The sequence below is a fragment of the Anser anser genome, assembly GCF_964211835.1.
Source record: "Anser anser genome assembly, chromosome: 11".
NCBI classification, from domain to species: Eukaryota; Metazoa; Chordata; class Aves; order Anseriformes; family Anatidae; genus Anser; species Anser anser.
Genome location: NC_139732.1, coordinates 22,511,223 through 22,526,452, shown reverse-complemented (window position 1 = coordinate 22,526,452; position 15,230 = coordinate 22,511,223). Strand labels below are relative to the sequence as shown.

At 58.5% G+C, this 15,230-nt stretch overlaps 1 protein-coding gene across 7 annotated transcripts in view; it reads right to left on the bottom strand.

Annotated features, from left to right (window-relative positions):
- Positions 1–15,230, bottom strand: part of ZNF469 (zinc finger protein 469) — a 230,424-nt gene that overhangs the window by 35,617 nt on the left and 179,577 nt on the right. For all 7 annotated transcript variants that reach the window (XM_083851752.1, XM_083851753.1, XM_083851750.1 and 4 more), the window contains one exon: positions 8,875–8,987. The gene's annotated coding sequence lies outside the window, so the exon portion shown is untranslated. The remainder of the gene's footprint in view (positions 1–8,874; positions 8,988–15,230) is intronic.

Here is a 15,230-nt window from a genome sequence, read left to right as displayed (position 1 = left end):
CTCTCAGTGACAGAGAATTCACCATGGCTTTCGTAATCTCTTCCAAAGTTAATTATCCCCACTTCTAAAAGCTTTCCCGTTTGAATTGCCCAGCCTGCAGCCTCGGCAGCACAGACAGCTCAACCGGGAGCCGCTGCCACCAGGTGCCTTCCATCCCTGCTGCTCTTTCCAGCCTGAAATCAAACCTCCCTGCTCTTCAACAGGCTTAGGAGATTCAATTCCTGGATTCTCCCATATTTTTTTTATGCACTGAAGCTGTATTAAAGCTTGTCCCTAGGCCCTCTGCAGCATCACACACTGCTCACACCTGGGATCACAGCCCCGACCCGGGCACTCTGCAGTTGGAGATTTGCTTCTCCAGCCTCCGCAGCACCTACAGGCTCCTGCAGTATCCCCTTGTGCTCCCTCCAAATTAACAAACAAACACAAAAACATCTAAAGAGCGCTCACAGCCCACCCACCAGCACACCCTGCGCGCACGCGGTGCTCGGCTGTGCACACCCACAGCTCGCCCAGCCTGCAGCTCCGCAGCCAGATTACAAACGCCTCAGAAATGATATCACAGTCAACTTGGCACGGAAACCTGCTGATTTCGTGCAAAACGTGGAGCAGCTGATAGTCGCAGGCGGTGGGGCTGGCAGGAAGGGGGGTGCAGACGGAATTAAACTGGGGAGCAGAGGCAGGGGGCACCCATCCTGGCACACAGCTCAGCCACGCTCCGGAGCACGGCTTCACCTGCTCCCACCTGCAGCTGGCTTCAAGGGAACAAGCCCACGTTTAACCCGGCCGCTCAGGGTGATAGCCAGGGTGGGTTTTCATTAAAATCATCGCCAGTCATCTGCACCAGCCATCTGCACAATCATTACCACCGCTGCACCATCACCACGCTGCAATGTCACCGTGCTGCGATGTCACCAGCCAGGAGGAGCCGGTCCCCTCTGCTGGGGTCGGATAAATGGCAGTGAAAGGCTTCTCGCCCTGGAGAGAGAAGAGGCCACCAAAACACACGCGGAAGGACTTTGCATGAAATAAACCCCCAGCCTGGGTGGAAATGCTACCGGGAAGCACGGCACTTGCAGCGCTGCTGGAGCTGGGTGAAGCACTGTGGAGGAAAAATTACCCCAAAACACAGGTTGGAGCCACCGGAGATTAATGTCCAATGAAAAAAAAAAAAAAAAAGAGATGCACAAAAAAAGCCCAAACTTCCCATTGCAGGAACAATACTGGACCAGTAAATACCTTTTTTTTTTTTTTAAATTTCTAAGTGGCCGCCGATCACCGCGACGCCGCAGCAGGTCCTGCGCACGCGGCCGCCCCCTGCACAGCCGTGCAGCACCGCGGTGCTGGGCAGCTTCTCCGGCAGCACGGGGGAACCCTGCTGGCCGCGACACCCCGCCACCAGCTCCCTCGCGTGCCTCTGCACGCCGGCCAAGGCAAACACCATTGTGTCAGGAGCAGACAAGGGGCCGGTGCCAGCGAGGACCGAACAGGCGGCTCTTTGTGTGCCCCGGCTGCCGGTTTAGCTCGGGGTTAGGGCAGCCGAAGCGTGCAGCTTTTTGCTCCGAGCCCTCGTTAATGGGTAGAGGAAATGAGCAGCGTTAGGCGGCAGGGCTGGGTTGCACGGGGAGGGAACGGGGAGGAAAGCGACCCTGCGACACGGGGATCCGGCAGCGGCTTGGCGGGTCCTTGCACCCAGCCAGCACATCCCCTGCGTCCCGTCCCCTGCGTCCCGTCCCCGGACACCCAGGGACACGGGGACCGTGATGGGTAAGGACAGGGACGGTTTCCGATGGGCCCCCCAGGCCGCACAAGGTGCACGAGTCCTTCTGGGCTCGTTTCACGAACGGACTGAAATGATTTCAAGTTCAGCTCAGCCGCTGAAACCTCCTCCAGCAGCTCCTTAAGCTCTCCAAGCCCAGGCTGCCTCCTGGGTATTTCCTGCCCATTTTAAAAGGGCTTTTGGAGAGAGAAGAGCGAGATGCGTCCTTGGCATCCTCATGCCTCTCTGCTTTCAGGTTAGACACAGGGATTTTAGTGAAACCCTTGGCCCGGGGTGCCATCTCTCCTTGCCTGCGCTCGTGGAGCTGTGGGGACTCTCCGGTGGCTGCCGCGAGGTGCCCGAGTCCCAGCCTGGCCACGCACCCCATGCCCAGCACCCCAAATCTGGGCACAGGGAATCCCGGCGGTTTCACAGGCACATGAAGCATCCCGCGTGCCACTGCCACGCTGCGGATAACAGCCATCGCTCCCCGTGGCCCAGGAGCTTCACGGGCCCTTGTTTTGTTTTCAGCAGAGATAAAACGTCAACATTTTTAGGCACAGAGGGACGGCCGGAGAGCCTGACCTGTCAACATCTAGAATGGAAAACACGCTCGTCAAGTGCTTGGGATGAGGTTCTAATTACTCCCCACATACCAGCCTGCATAAATACAGCAGAGCAGTCCAAGAAAAGCACGCTTCAAGTACGAAGAGCTTTTCCCGGAGTTAAATGCAGTCTCCTTTTCCTTGGGAACCAGGTTTCCTCTCCTGCAGATAACAATCTGCTTCTGCTGGGGTTGCGGTGCTTTATCCTGGTCCTACAAGGTGCTGGCTCCCTGGACGTTTCTCCCTGGAGGAAAAGAGCAGCACCCTTGGAGGCGATGGGAGTGGCGATGCTGCAGGACACAAGCTGGGCAGGCGCGACTGAATGGTGCTGGGGTGGCCCCATGCGTTTTGGGGACATCGGCTGCACCGACCCCAAAGGATGCTGCAGGCGAAGCGGGATGCTGCTGGCATCTCGGCCGGCTCTTGTCGTGCCCTGGGCCTTTACAATGCGGGGTTCTGCGCTGTTGGCGCAATCCTGGAAAGGGGGACGTCTTTTTAAGGTGCTTGAAGAGGATGAGGAGGTTTTTATAAAGTAATCCTCTGCCCCCAAAGCTCGTGTTGCTCCTCGTCCGAAGCGCCGGATTTCCTCCTCCACGACTTCACCTCCTGGGAGGCCTCGGAAAGAGGGAAGGGGAAGAGACCCGAGCCTTGTTTCGTGGCACAGGCCAAAGCTCTTCATCTTCATCAGCAGCTTCCCGGCTCCCAGGTGCCCGCCAGGCATCGCACACGAAGGGATACGTCCCCTGAGAAATGCAAAGCCGGCCACCAGCCCTGGGGTGGTGACCACAAGCGGCAGCAAGGCCGGGCTGTAGGGATGGGAGAGCCCTCAGAAGCTGGGGAGGACACCGGCTCTGGGCCAGCGCTGCCTCAGTTTCCCCTCCAGCCTTTTCCCTGCCATGGGCATTTCGGTTTTGACTTGCCAGGCGACCGGTTGCTGCCTCCAAGCAACGGGGTCCGAGCCGGGGTGGGTGCTGCTCCCTAACGCTCTCCAAGCGCCACCCTGCCATCTCCCCAGCGCTTTGCAAGGAAGTTTCTCAAAAGTCCCCAGGGAAGGAGAGCAGAGGTGCGGCTCCGTGCATCCCTCGGGGCCGCCCCGTGGCGCTCGCCGGGCTCTCTGCAGCCCCGCGTGGGGGCCCTGCCCTCTGCAATCCATTTGCCGCTTGGCACCGCGCGCCGAGGGCTATTTTTAAAAGGTATGCGACTGTCCCAGAAACCCCACTTTGAAGTGTGCTTCAAGGCTTTGTTGTCGTGAAAAGAAAGGGCTTTTTTACGTTTGTAATTAAATGCAAACACGAGCGAGTTACTGGACCGGGGCCGGCCAAGCAGGTCAGCTCTGCTCCAGCAGCTGGCTCTGGAAGCCGTCCACAGCTCCACGGACCTTCTCTCGGCGCTGCAAAATGCTGCGTTTGGCTGTCAGCTGCAAAAATTTGCTTCCTGGACACTGATAAGTACCAGGAGAGCACGGGGGGTTCATTCTCATTCTCTGCAGCCCGGCGCTGGTGTACGAAAACCGTTCCCGAAGCTGCCCGGGGTCTAGGCAGCCTTCGCCACCGTGCCCCCCCTTGCTCCCAGCCTGCCTCCCCCTCCTCTTCCTCCATGAACCCCGACTTTGCAGCATCCCCACGCTGGGCTGATGGGGGCTGCGAAGGCAGGGTCAGGCTACGAGGAAAAATGAATGAATTTGGCAGCGCTGGGAGAAGCGGGGGTCCCTCCGTGCTGCCTTCGCCGGGCGGTGATCCCAAGGTGTTGCTGTGCCCCGGGCTCGCTGTTATTGCAGCCTGGGTTTAACCCGGGCTGGGGCAGGAGGGTGCTAATTAAACATGACAGCTTGACAGGAAGGGGCGTTCGATAATTCCTGAGGTCTGGGCAGCGCTGCCCAGCGCTGGGGAGGGGGCCGGCACTTACCCGTAATTAAAAAGCAGCAGATCCCAAACGAAAACGGATGAGGCTCTTCTTTTAAAGGGACACCGATGCCTGCCTGCGGCTGCATTTTTCACATGCCTTCCCAAGGAGATCTCTATCGAGGCAGGGTGAGGACGGGAGGTTTGAGGCCTGTGGTTTGCAAGCTGCTGTGCACCGCCCTGGGTGCCAGGAGCTGTCCCCGTGCGAGGGACACGGGGCAACCCGCAGGCAAAGCCACGGGCTGGGGAGAAACGCGGTGCCCGGCAGGTTTCAGAGCGCTGCCTGGAAAGCAGGTGGGCAGGCAGCAAGGGCTGCTGGCACGGGGGAGGACGGCCTTGCAAGGAGGCCAAAACGCAGAGCAAATACCTGCTGGCCTCCCTGCCAGAGCCCGGCACACGTGCGCTGCGCTCCCGGCCCCGCTCTGCGCCTGCCAGCCCAGCAACGTCGGGAGCAGGTGCCCATTAAACGTGTCCGTAAATCAGATGGTGAGAATGCAAACCAAAAAAAACAACAAAACACAAAACCACAGGAACAGCATGAGCACTGGTCCATCTTCCCTGCTGCATTTCGTTCCTGCACTTGCAGGATGCCGGGGGAAGGAAGGGGCGAGCAGCCTCGCGGAGCACAGCGTCCCGCCACGTGCAGTGGAGGGGACGGATGTCAGAGACCCCACGAGCACGGGAATGGGGAGGAAGCATCAGACCTCAGCCCATTTTGTCTGTCACCGCCTCTGAGAGCCTCATCCGCAGGCTCTTCGTGGGGCAGCCCCCGGGGGGGAAGCGCAGGGTGGCGGGGGGGAGGCAGCTCAGGACCCTTTCGGTTGTCAGAGCTGTCAGCACTGCCCACGAGTGACGCTGAGGAGCATCACAGTCTCACTGCTAGCACATCTTGCTGGTGTGGAGCCTGGGGAAGCTCGGAGGACCGTGAAGGCCAAGAGATGCTGCACCGCAGCACCCCATTGGGACGTCCCAGCTCTCGCATGCCTGCTGGGTTTTACCCCAGGAAACCCACGCTGTGCGGGCAGAGAGCTCCAGTTCACCAAACCTGGGGTTGGAAATTACTTCTTCCAGCCCCTCCGGGATGCGGAGAGCCCAGGACAGCAGTGGCTTTGGGATTCCTGGTGTCGGGACGCTGCTAAGCGGCTTTTGGACCTGGTGTCACACATCACCTGGCTGGGCCACGACGTGGTGCTGAGGCCTTAAAGGAAGCAGCTCCCCAGCCAGCGAGCAGCAGGGATCTGGAGGGACGCAGACAAACCTCAAACAGCCTCCCAGAGCCTCCCGGGGTGCACAGCCGCCATCCCACGTCCTCGCCTGGCTGGAAGCTGCAGGAGCAGGCTTTGCTTGTGATAACAACAAGGCAAGAGCGGGGTGAGACTCCCCACGAAGCTGTATCCGCGTTCGGCCACCAGGAGCACGGCCAGCCGTCCCCTCCAGGAGTCCTCTGCCCCGCTCCCTCCCGTTTTACAGAAGAGGCACGAGAGCGTTGAGGTGCTGGTCCAGCAGCCAGCAGCAACAGGGACGTGCTCGCGGGGGGAGGATTCATTAATCACGAGTCCCTGGACGAACAGCCACGGTGACAAACGAGCCGGCGGAGCGCGGCGCACAGAAGAAACCCAACCGTGGCAAACCCGCAGGGCTCCCTGCCCAAAATGTGCAGGAGAGGCCGATAACGAGGAGAAGTCCAGCTTCCAAGTCCGAGCAGACAGCAGTGCTGAAGGAGATAATGGTTTTTGACTCTGCAGGCAGGCAGGCAGACAGTCGATCCTTTTTAATAAAACTTTTACGGTGAGGTATCGCATATTTCTTGGCAAGCCACGACCGCGCTCCCTGCAAGCCATTCCTTGGAAGCCCAGCCCTGATTTCACTTTCCCCACGTGTAAACGAGGCCTAACCCCACTCGGTCCGCTGCTGTTCCTCCTCGGACGTCGTTATACCTGGGTTCAGGGATTAAAAGCTGGCCTGCAGCCGGAGCTGAGCCCGTGCAACGTGAATGCCCAGCAGTCAGCCGGCAGATACGCGCAGGGGCCGATTCCCAGCTGCATTAAGGCCCCTTTATGCTCCTCCAGCCATGTAAAGAGGCCTCTAAGTGAGTGTAAATTAAATTTAAGTTACTTTTGCTTCCTTTTTAAGGCCCCTTTACAGTTCCAGCGCGGGGGAAAGGAGCCGTGGCGTGCTGGTGGAGGCGGGCGGGCTGTCCTCCAGGTGCAGCGCGGGGCGCGATGGGGACCACGGGGCAAAGGCACGGCGGGGCTGCAGGAACCGCGTCACGACATCCCACGTCCACGCACGGCCAAAGCCTCCTTTGCAAGGGTGGAGCAGCTCCGGGTGTGAGTTCTGCATGTCCAGGAGGATTTTTTTCCCCGACAGGTGAAGGCGCTCCCCACCTGCCCTCGCCGACCTGTGCACAGGTGGCTGCGCCCTGCCGGGGAGCACCTCCCTGCAGCGGCCCCGCTGGGGGGTCCTACAGAGCTCCCCCTCCGAAGGTGGTGCTGTGCAGCCAATTCTCGCGATTTTTTTCCAAAACCGTGACCCCGAGTGGCACAGCCCAGGTGTGCTGCGATGCCGGTGCCTCACCGCGGCAAAACGCACCCTCAGCCTCTCCTCCGGGGCACGAGGACCCCGCTCCGACCCATCACCACCACCCACACAGCTGCACCAGGGGCTCTTTGCCTTCCCCAGAGCCCCGCGAGCCGCTCGCTGAGGATGAGGACGAGCATCCCGGCTCCGCCACAGGGTGTCTCGGCACTCTCGGGGTGCCGGCATCTCTCCTCCAGCACACCTCGCAGGGGGTCCCGACGGGCAGCCCCCTCCCCAAAGCTCCCGGGTGCCCAACGCTTCCTCCTCGGCTGCCGGCGTTTCGGGCACGCGCCTCCGACGGCGCTCGGCCCCGAAGGAGTTAACGGAGCAGAGCGCGCCTCGGATTCCTCCAGCGAACCCTCCCAAGTCCCCGTATAACCAGACTTGGCACTTGGAGAAAGCTCCACAAATCCAGAGGCTAAAACGCGCTGCCTTCCGTTCGTCAAGAGAAGGCAAGTCCCAGCTAATTGAGGAAACAGAGCCTCCCCCCAGCCCCCTTCCAGCCTGCTTATTTATTTAGGGTCTTTTCTCTCTCTCTCTCTCTCTCCCTTTTTTTTTTTCTTCGTTCGTTCTTCTTCGGCGCAAACATTAGGAAAAGAAAAGTGCGAATTAATTTGGTGGGGCACGGCCGCAAATTTATGATGCTCCCCAGCTGGCGAGCGCCGTTAACCCCATCGGTGCCCGGTGCAGCCTGTGATGGGTGGGGGGTGACTTGGGGCCGGGGGGGTCAGGGGGTTCCCTCCCTGCCACTGCCCAATTCCACCGCTCCCCACGCAGGGAAGAGGCAACGGGACTGGAAAAGCAAAGGAAAATTGTAGCAGGCGACTTTTTTTAAAAAAAAAAACACTAATTTTTTCCCTTTCTCCCCGCATCTTGCTGCTGCTGCAGGAGGTTTCCTGAGCGTACAGTAGTTGTGTTTTTTTTTTTCCCTTTTTTTTTTTTAAACTCCCTCTAACTACTGCACACAATTCAAAGGAAATCTGGGAAACCAAATTCTCAGCTCTCCAAAGCAGCAAATGGAAAGTCGCTTAAAGGGACTGATGCCTTAAAGCGGCCGCGGCGATTTTCCCTCGGCCTCGAAGAAAAGGGGTTAAACCCCCCCCAGCACCCCCCCAAAAAAAAAAGAAAGAAAGAAAAAGGCACCGGGAACTGGCTCGGGGCCAGCCCTGGGGACAGGCGAGGTGGGGGGGATTTGGGATTTTTGGGTGGGGGGCAGTTTGCCCGGGGGGGGACACCTGGGGGGGCCACTGCTCCTGGGGGGACCCCCCCCCAAGCCCAAGAGCGTGGCTCTGCAGGGAGAGGTTTTGGCCCTCCGAGCCCCCCCGGGGAGGTGGCCGGCACGGGGAGAAGGGTTAAAAAGGGGGAAAAAATGGGGAAAAAAAAAAAAAAGGAGAAAAAAATAGAAAAAGGGAGAAAAAAAAAAAAAAGGGAGAAAAAAAAGGAGGAAAGGAAGGGCTGACATCAAAGGCAACTTCTCTGCTCAGCAGATGAGCAGATCCATCCTCACTTCATATTTTTTGCAGATGAACTCGGGGCGGGGGGAGCGGGATTAACCCTTCGCCTGCCGGGCAGCCGCGGTGCCCCCACCGGTGACAGGGACGGGCTGAGGCCGGCGGCAGAGCGGGGCGGTTTGCGGCCGGGGGGGGGGTGGCAAAGGGAACGGCCAGGCTTTTTTTTTCCCTTTTTAAAGGTCCGGGATGACACGAATAGCCCGAATGCTCTGCAGCGGAGCGGCATCATTTTTTAGCGCTGACAAGCCTCGTTGAGTCATTGAATGAGCGAGAAACGGGGGAGAAAAGTTGCAGAAAGGGGACTCCGCAGGGCGAAATGCGGGACCCCGTCGGCGAGGCGGACCACGCAGGAGGGCAAACCCTAGGAAATCGCCGGGGCTGAGGTACTAAAACCCGAACGCTGACATGTGGCGAGCAGCACATTCGCCTTTCCTCCCCGTCCTTCGCCCCGAACGAAAAATAATATTTACGTTCCGTCAGGGAGCGAGCCCCCAAATGACAAAAGGGTGCTTACTCACCTCATTATAAGCCGGCCGGAGGGGAGGGCTGCATTCTCCTCGGCGACGGCTGGCGATCCAAAAAGTCGGGGAATTAAGAGCTGCTGTCTCAGCCCGTGCAGTTCCTCCGTAATCTGTGTATAAAAAGAGAAGTCTTCATTACTGACCACAGGCACGGAGCCGCGCTGCTCACGCCCCCTCCGAGCCGCACCAGCCAGTAGCGCACAGAAGTTGGGCTACGGGAGAAGGAGACGAGCCGAGCGGAGGCTCTAATGATTTATCTGCACCTCTGGTAGGGGGGAAAAAAAAAAAAAATTAGAAAAAAAAAAAAAAGGAAAAAAAAATAATAAAAAGGCTTTGCTCCGAATATGACACGGGAGGAAAAGTGACTCCGTAGTTTCGGGAGGGTGACAGACGCGAGGATGTGCCAAGTCCCTAAGGACAAGAAAAACACACCTCTCGAATCAGCCCTTTAGCCAGAGCCTTAATTAAAAAAGCTGCTCCAAAATATCAGATAATGGATTGCATTTTCAGGCCCCTCTGGAAAACCAGCTCATATGGCAATGTTTCTAAACTCCTGCCAGAGCAGGGAAAGCTGCCAGTTTTAGGTTACAATATCAAAGGCACACATCCTCCGCACCGGCAGCCTGCTCCCAGTTACACCGGAGTAAATCCAGAGCCACCCCACTGCCCTCCCGGCAGCTGGGGCCGATTTGCGGCCGCCCCGGGGCGAGCAGGATCAGGCCCTGCCCGCCTGCGGCGCCGCGAGCGCCGGGGGGATTTTGGCCCCCGCGATCGGGGCCGCTCGTGTGAGAAGTAACAATCAAAAAGCGCTCTGCCAATTTGTAAGGGTAAGAGGCCGAGGGGGTTGTCGGCCTCGCTTTCCCCCGACAGGAGCGGGTGTAAAGCCTGAAAGCCGGGCTGAGGTCGGCACAACTCTCCGCGGGCCGGTCGGCGCGTCCACGTTGCGACGGTTGTTTCCGCAGCGCCGCGAAGCGCAGAGAATCCGTTGTCATCTTCACCTCGGCCATCAAGCGGAGTTTCAGCACAAAGCCTCGCCTGGCCGGTGTCCAGGCAGCCCCCGGACGAGCCCGAGCTTATTTACAGCAACCTCCGCGAGCGGCCTTTGAAAAGTCGGGCCGGCTCCTGCGGACGGGAGTAGCGGGGCTCCAGCAACTTTTGGACATGATTGGCGTTGGCGATAAAGCGCGCACGCTTTTCAATTACTCGTATTTAACAGCTTTCTCTCACTCTATTTTTCCTCTTCCCCAGAAGCAAACAGGCATTTTTCATCGCTGTAGTGAAATCTCGGCCATGCCCTCGGACATCTTCCCGTCCACGCTGCCCGCACGAGGCTTTCGCTCCCGTTACGCCCCACGTCCTAGGGAAACCTGCTCTAGGATAACGCACACCAGTCTGGATCAAAAGCTCTCCAAAGGCCTGCGCAATTTCAGCAAAGGCCTGTTTTGATGAAAACCAGAAGGAAAGGGCTGAAAAAGGCTGCCTTCGCCCGGCTCGCCTCCAGCCCGTCGGCAGCTCCGAATATGATGGGGGCGACGGGGACGGGCTCGCGCCACCACCGTGCCACCATCCCGGCTCCCCCGGCACCCCCCAGGCTTCGGCACCACCTTGGCTATTGCCTTCTGAAAGTAAGCCTGTGCACGGCGTTTTGCAGGTTTGGCTGACGTAGTGCACCACTTTTGGGGGAAAAACCCCTAAAACAGCCCTTCTGTAGCCTCTGTGCATCCATAGGATGCCATATTCCAGGAAGAAGAGTAGCACGACGCCAGCCCTTAACATCTATTTGGCGAGTGTCACCACGAAACACTGCACGGATGCGGTCCCCAGCACACCACCACATCCAGCAGGAGGGATGAAGGCAGAAAAAAAGCTCGTTTTAACACATGAGGTAAGTCCCGAGGAACTTCCCCAAAGCCAGCGGAGCTACTTGGGGCTGAAACCAGTCTAGCAGCGAGCTGGCTCTGGATCCATGGCGGGGACTTTTTTAGGAGACTCATTCAGAGGCAAAACAATGAATTTGAAAATACATGCTGTATTCATAGATTTGTTTTGAATCCGCTAACATGAAACCACTTATATAATTGTCACAGAGCAAACGTCTCATTATGCACCATAAAAGAAAAAGTTCGTGTCCCCCTCCTCTCTAAGCTCTGTGCTTTTTGCTTCGGCCAAGACGTTTCTCGTGTAACATAAATCAAAGCCAGGTGCATCTTTCTACACGAAATAAATCACTAATAAACGTTGCTTAAAATACATATAGGGCTGTATCAAAATAAAACCCTCATTTGCAGGACCTGGGCTTCACTTCTTACCCAGGAGCTGTGATTTCCCCCCAGGTGGTGACGATGACCCCAACTTATCTTATACAAAAGAAAATGATGTTTGCACAAATGATGGGATGAAAAAAGGCTTTGGTCTGACCATAGCATGTACCGTGGGTGCCTGATGCAGGTCTGAATCCACAGCCCACGCTCGCACAGCATCGGAGAGCACGGGCTGGCCGAGCAGTCCTGAGATGGCCCCGGGGCAGGTGCTGGGGACCGAAGCTCAGAGCGGAGCCAGAGGCTGATTCATGGCTGGGAACTGCGCAGGCAGCACCACTCATCTTTGCCATTTGCTTGTTCTTTATTTCAGGCTTCTCAAAACCACAAGCCGAGCGACTACGGGCTCGGAGTCAGAGAGCAGGGTAAGGCAGATTGTGCCTGCGCCAAGGACATGGGGAGTGGCACCCCAGGTCCTGCTGCGAGGATTTGGGGGACGTTTCTGGACGATGGCTCCAGACCAGGAGATGCAGCCAGGTAGCAGCGAAGCGTGTGGGCAGTCTGATCAGTGGGACGAGCAGGTTTAATAGCCAACAACTCTATTTATTTCAAGTCCAACGGTGCCTGCAAGGGAGGTTTCGAAGCCTTGGCACGCAGCAGTTACCGCCCTTGTCAAAAGCTTGTGGGGACACATCCCTGGGGGACAGAAGGAGCCCACGCCGTTCCCACCACAGCGGAGGCTGCAGGAGCCCAGCCAAGCCGCGGGGAGCACCCGCGGGGTCCTGGCACCGGGCGTCACCGCTGCTGAGGAAGGGACGGGGCCTTCCCAAAGCCCCTTTCCCACCTGGGTGCTCATCGCCGGGGGTCCCCACCACCGCCCACCCACGCCTCGTTTTTGCACCCTTCCATGGAGAGAGGACAACCGCCTCCGTCAGACGAAGGGACAGAGCAATGGGAGAGCAGCAGCCCCACAAAGCTGGCCGCTGAGCAGGAGAGCAGGGCCAGGAAGGCTGCTGTCATCTGCGGGGGGGGGGCAGAGGGGGGCGGCAAAAGCTGCGGCTCCTCTGCATGGCACCGCTCGGCGCTGATCACCGCCCTTCGCGACCCGCCGTGCCCGCGCACGGATCCCTCAGAAACTCATTTCCTTGCTCTCATCTCATCTTGCTCCGGTAAAGGCTTTGCTCACTAGCTGGAAGGGAAGCCGACATAACCCAAACCGCGGGCTGCCGGGGCATGGCCATGCTCCGATCCCACTCCTGCAGGGGGCTTCTTCCAGCCACCCTACAAGGGATTTGGGGTGGCACCAGGCTGTGGGCCAGCATCCGCTGCTCGTCCCACATCTGCACACGCACACGGGGCAAAGGCTAGTGCAAAAACCGTCCCAGCACATCTGGGTTATCGGTGATGCTCCTGGCGGCGCTCGTGTCCCACGCCAAGGGCCCCAAAACCGTCGCTGCCGTGGGTGAAAGCAGGGGGGTGTGGGGACCGGGCACCCGCAGGCTGCGCGTGGGGAAACCGAGGCACGGAGCAGCACTGTGAGTCACTTTTTTAGCTACATTTTTGAGGAAAAAAAAAAAAAGAAAGGAAAAAAAAAAAGCCCATGACTACAGCGAGCATTTTTGACGGCAAACGGCAGGAGCGCAGGGCAGCTCTGCGCAGAGCCCCGATGCCAAGCCGGTCGCAGCATCCCTCCCCAGCCCTTCGCAGACATTCAAGCTGGGAATCCTGCTAATGAAAGGAAAACAGAGAGACGCTGCGGAGCGGAGGCCCAGGGTGTGGTAACTCTAGAAGGCAGCGAGGAGGCATGAATGAACCCTTTCACTGGGGTCCAGGGAAGCCGGTGGCACACGGGCCGGAGGAATGCGAGCGCCCGGCGCACCGAGGCGCGCGCCGCGGGCCGGGGAGAGGCGGCCGTCGTTAATCAGCGGGATTAATTCGGGGCCGGGGCCGCAGCGAGGAGCGGGACGCTGCGGATCAGCAGCTCGGGGAGGGGAGCGGGAGGCCTGCTTCCCAAAGGCTGACAAGCTGTCCTTATTTTTTCCTGTAATTATGTCTCTGAGGGATCCCTAACATTTACATTTTTGTGCGAGCTGTATAGTTTATTCACGGGCCCGCTTCGCGAAGGGCTCCGCTAATAAATGGGCGTATTGAGGCTTGCGCTTCTATACATTACGCTCCGTCCCCGCTCAGACAACCAGCCCATTTTACCCGGCCTATATCGTGAACAAATGATCCTCCTCCCGGCCCGAGCGTGCCCGCCGTGAATGGCCGCAGTGTGCGGGGGCCGCTGCCTCCTGCCTCGCCCAGCTCTTGCAGGGGGAAAAAATCCCCCCCGAAAGCAAAGGCAAGAGGGTGTGAGGATCCCTCCATGCTCTGCCCTGGATTATTTCACCCCCCTCCAGCCCCTCTTCCCACTTCAAAAATAAATACGTCTGCAGAAAGTGGAGGAAATTATTCCTTAATGCTCCTGCCCAGAAAGCCTCCAGCCTCGCTCCCCTCCGGCCTCCCCCTGCGGCCAGAACAAACCCTTTTCTCCTGCCTCTCGCTGGGGGATGTTACTACAGGGAAATGTTTACCCTCCCACACGCTCAGCTGGCTCGAGATTCTTTATCTGGAACCTCTCGGGAAGCCTCTTCCCAGCCTGAGCAGGGGGAAAGCCCGAGCGAGCTTGGGAATGGCCGTAAATTGCCCTTACAGGATCCACGGCACACAGGAGAGGAGTTTGAGTCTCCGCGCTCTCTGCTGTGCCATGCACCCATCTCCAAAAAACACCTCGTGCACAGGGGGTTTCGGGGAGCAGGGCTCATCCCTGCGATGTGCCATCCCCTGGCTCTGAATACAGGAGCATCCTCCATCTGCTCGTCCACTTTTTTTGCTTTTTCTTAGGGCCAAGATCTTCTCCCGAACTCCTTTTCCTCCTTGCCCCGCGCATCCCCGCCCCGGGCACGGGGACGCACCCAGCACGAGCAGCACCCGGTGCAAAGCCCCAGACCAGAGCCAAGAGCTGCCCATGCCCCTCATCCCTCAGGGGGATAAACCCTCGGGGGGGATGAAAGCATTTCTTGCAGACAGGAGCATCCCGGCAGCGCTGCTCACAGCGCAGCCCCGCGCTCCGACCACAAATAGTACCCCTCTGTGCCTCCGGCTCGCCGCGCCACGGACACATAGATGGCATTATATTTAGCTGGCCCCAGATCTCGGGCATAATATTTTTTTTAGCAGCGGACTAAATATTTTTAACATATGCAAACACGCATGGCTGAGGCAGCTACAGAGCCGGGACGCTGAGGGCAGAACAATGTCACCTTTCTACTGCCCGTCCCCGAGCCGACGGCTGGGCAGCCTAAAGGATGGGGGGCAAAGAAAAACGTGGGAGCGTTTGGGGGTGAATTTTGCAATGGCACTGCAGCAGAAGGGGCCGAATTCCTCCGAGGTGGAGGAGCGGGGATGCACAGAGCAGCAGTCTGTCTCTCGGGCACGGGCGCCCGTGCAAACATACCTGCGTGCGCACCAGGCTTGGCCGAGAGGAAACGTTCCCGGCTCTAAGCAAACAGAAAGGTGCCGGGTCAAACAAGTGGAGCAGAAAGTTCTGCTGTAGGTAAATAGGTCACTGTCAGCTCTCAGCACGGCCGGGGACGTGCCAGATGTCCCGGGCATGTACCCGAGCACTCCTACCCTCCTTGCAACGGGGAAACCGAGGCACGAGTCCCCCCCAGGAGCCATGTGTGTTTGGCTGCAAAGATGCTGTGCTGGTGCCTACCCCAGCAGGATGCCCCAGAAGCACCCCTGGAAGTGCTGCACTCCCCACGGCCACCCCTGGGAGCTCAGGGAGACCCCAGGGAGGCGGCTGGTGGTGAAGTGGTTGCAGGAGCAGAGCGAGAACTCCCCGCCAAGCCGTTACGTTGCACCACGAGCAGCAGCTTCAGGCTGTACCAAGCACCACACACATCCCTGCTTCACCAGCTCAGCCCAGGAGAAATCCCCCATCTCTGTTCCTTAACTCTTCTTTTTTATTTGATTTTATTTTTTTCACCATCGCTATGGCAGGATACCCCTGTGCTAATGCGGGGCAGGAGCAGGGAAACTGAGGCAGGG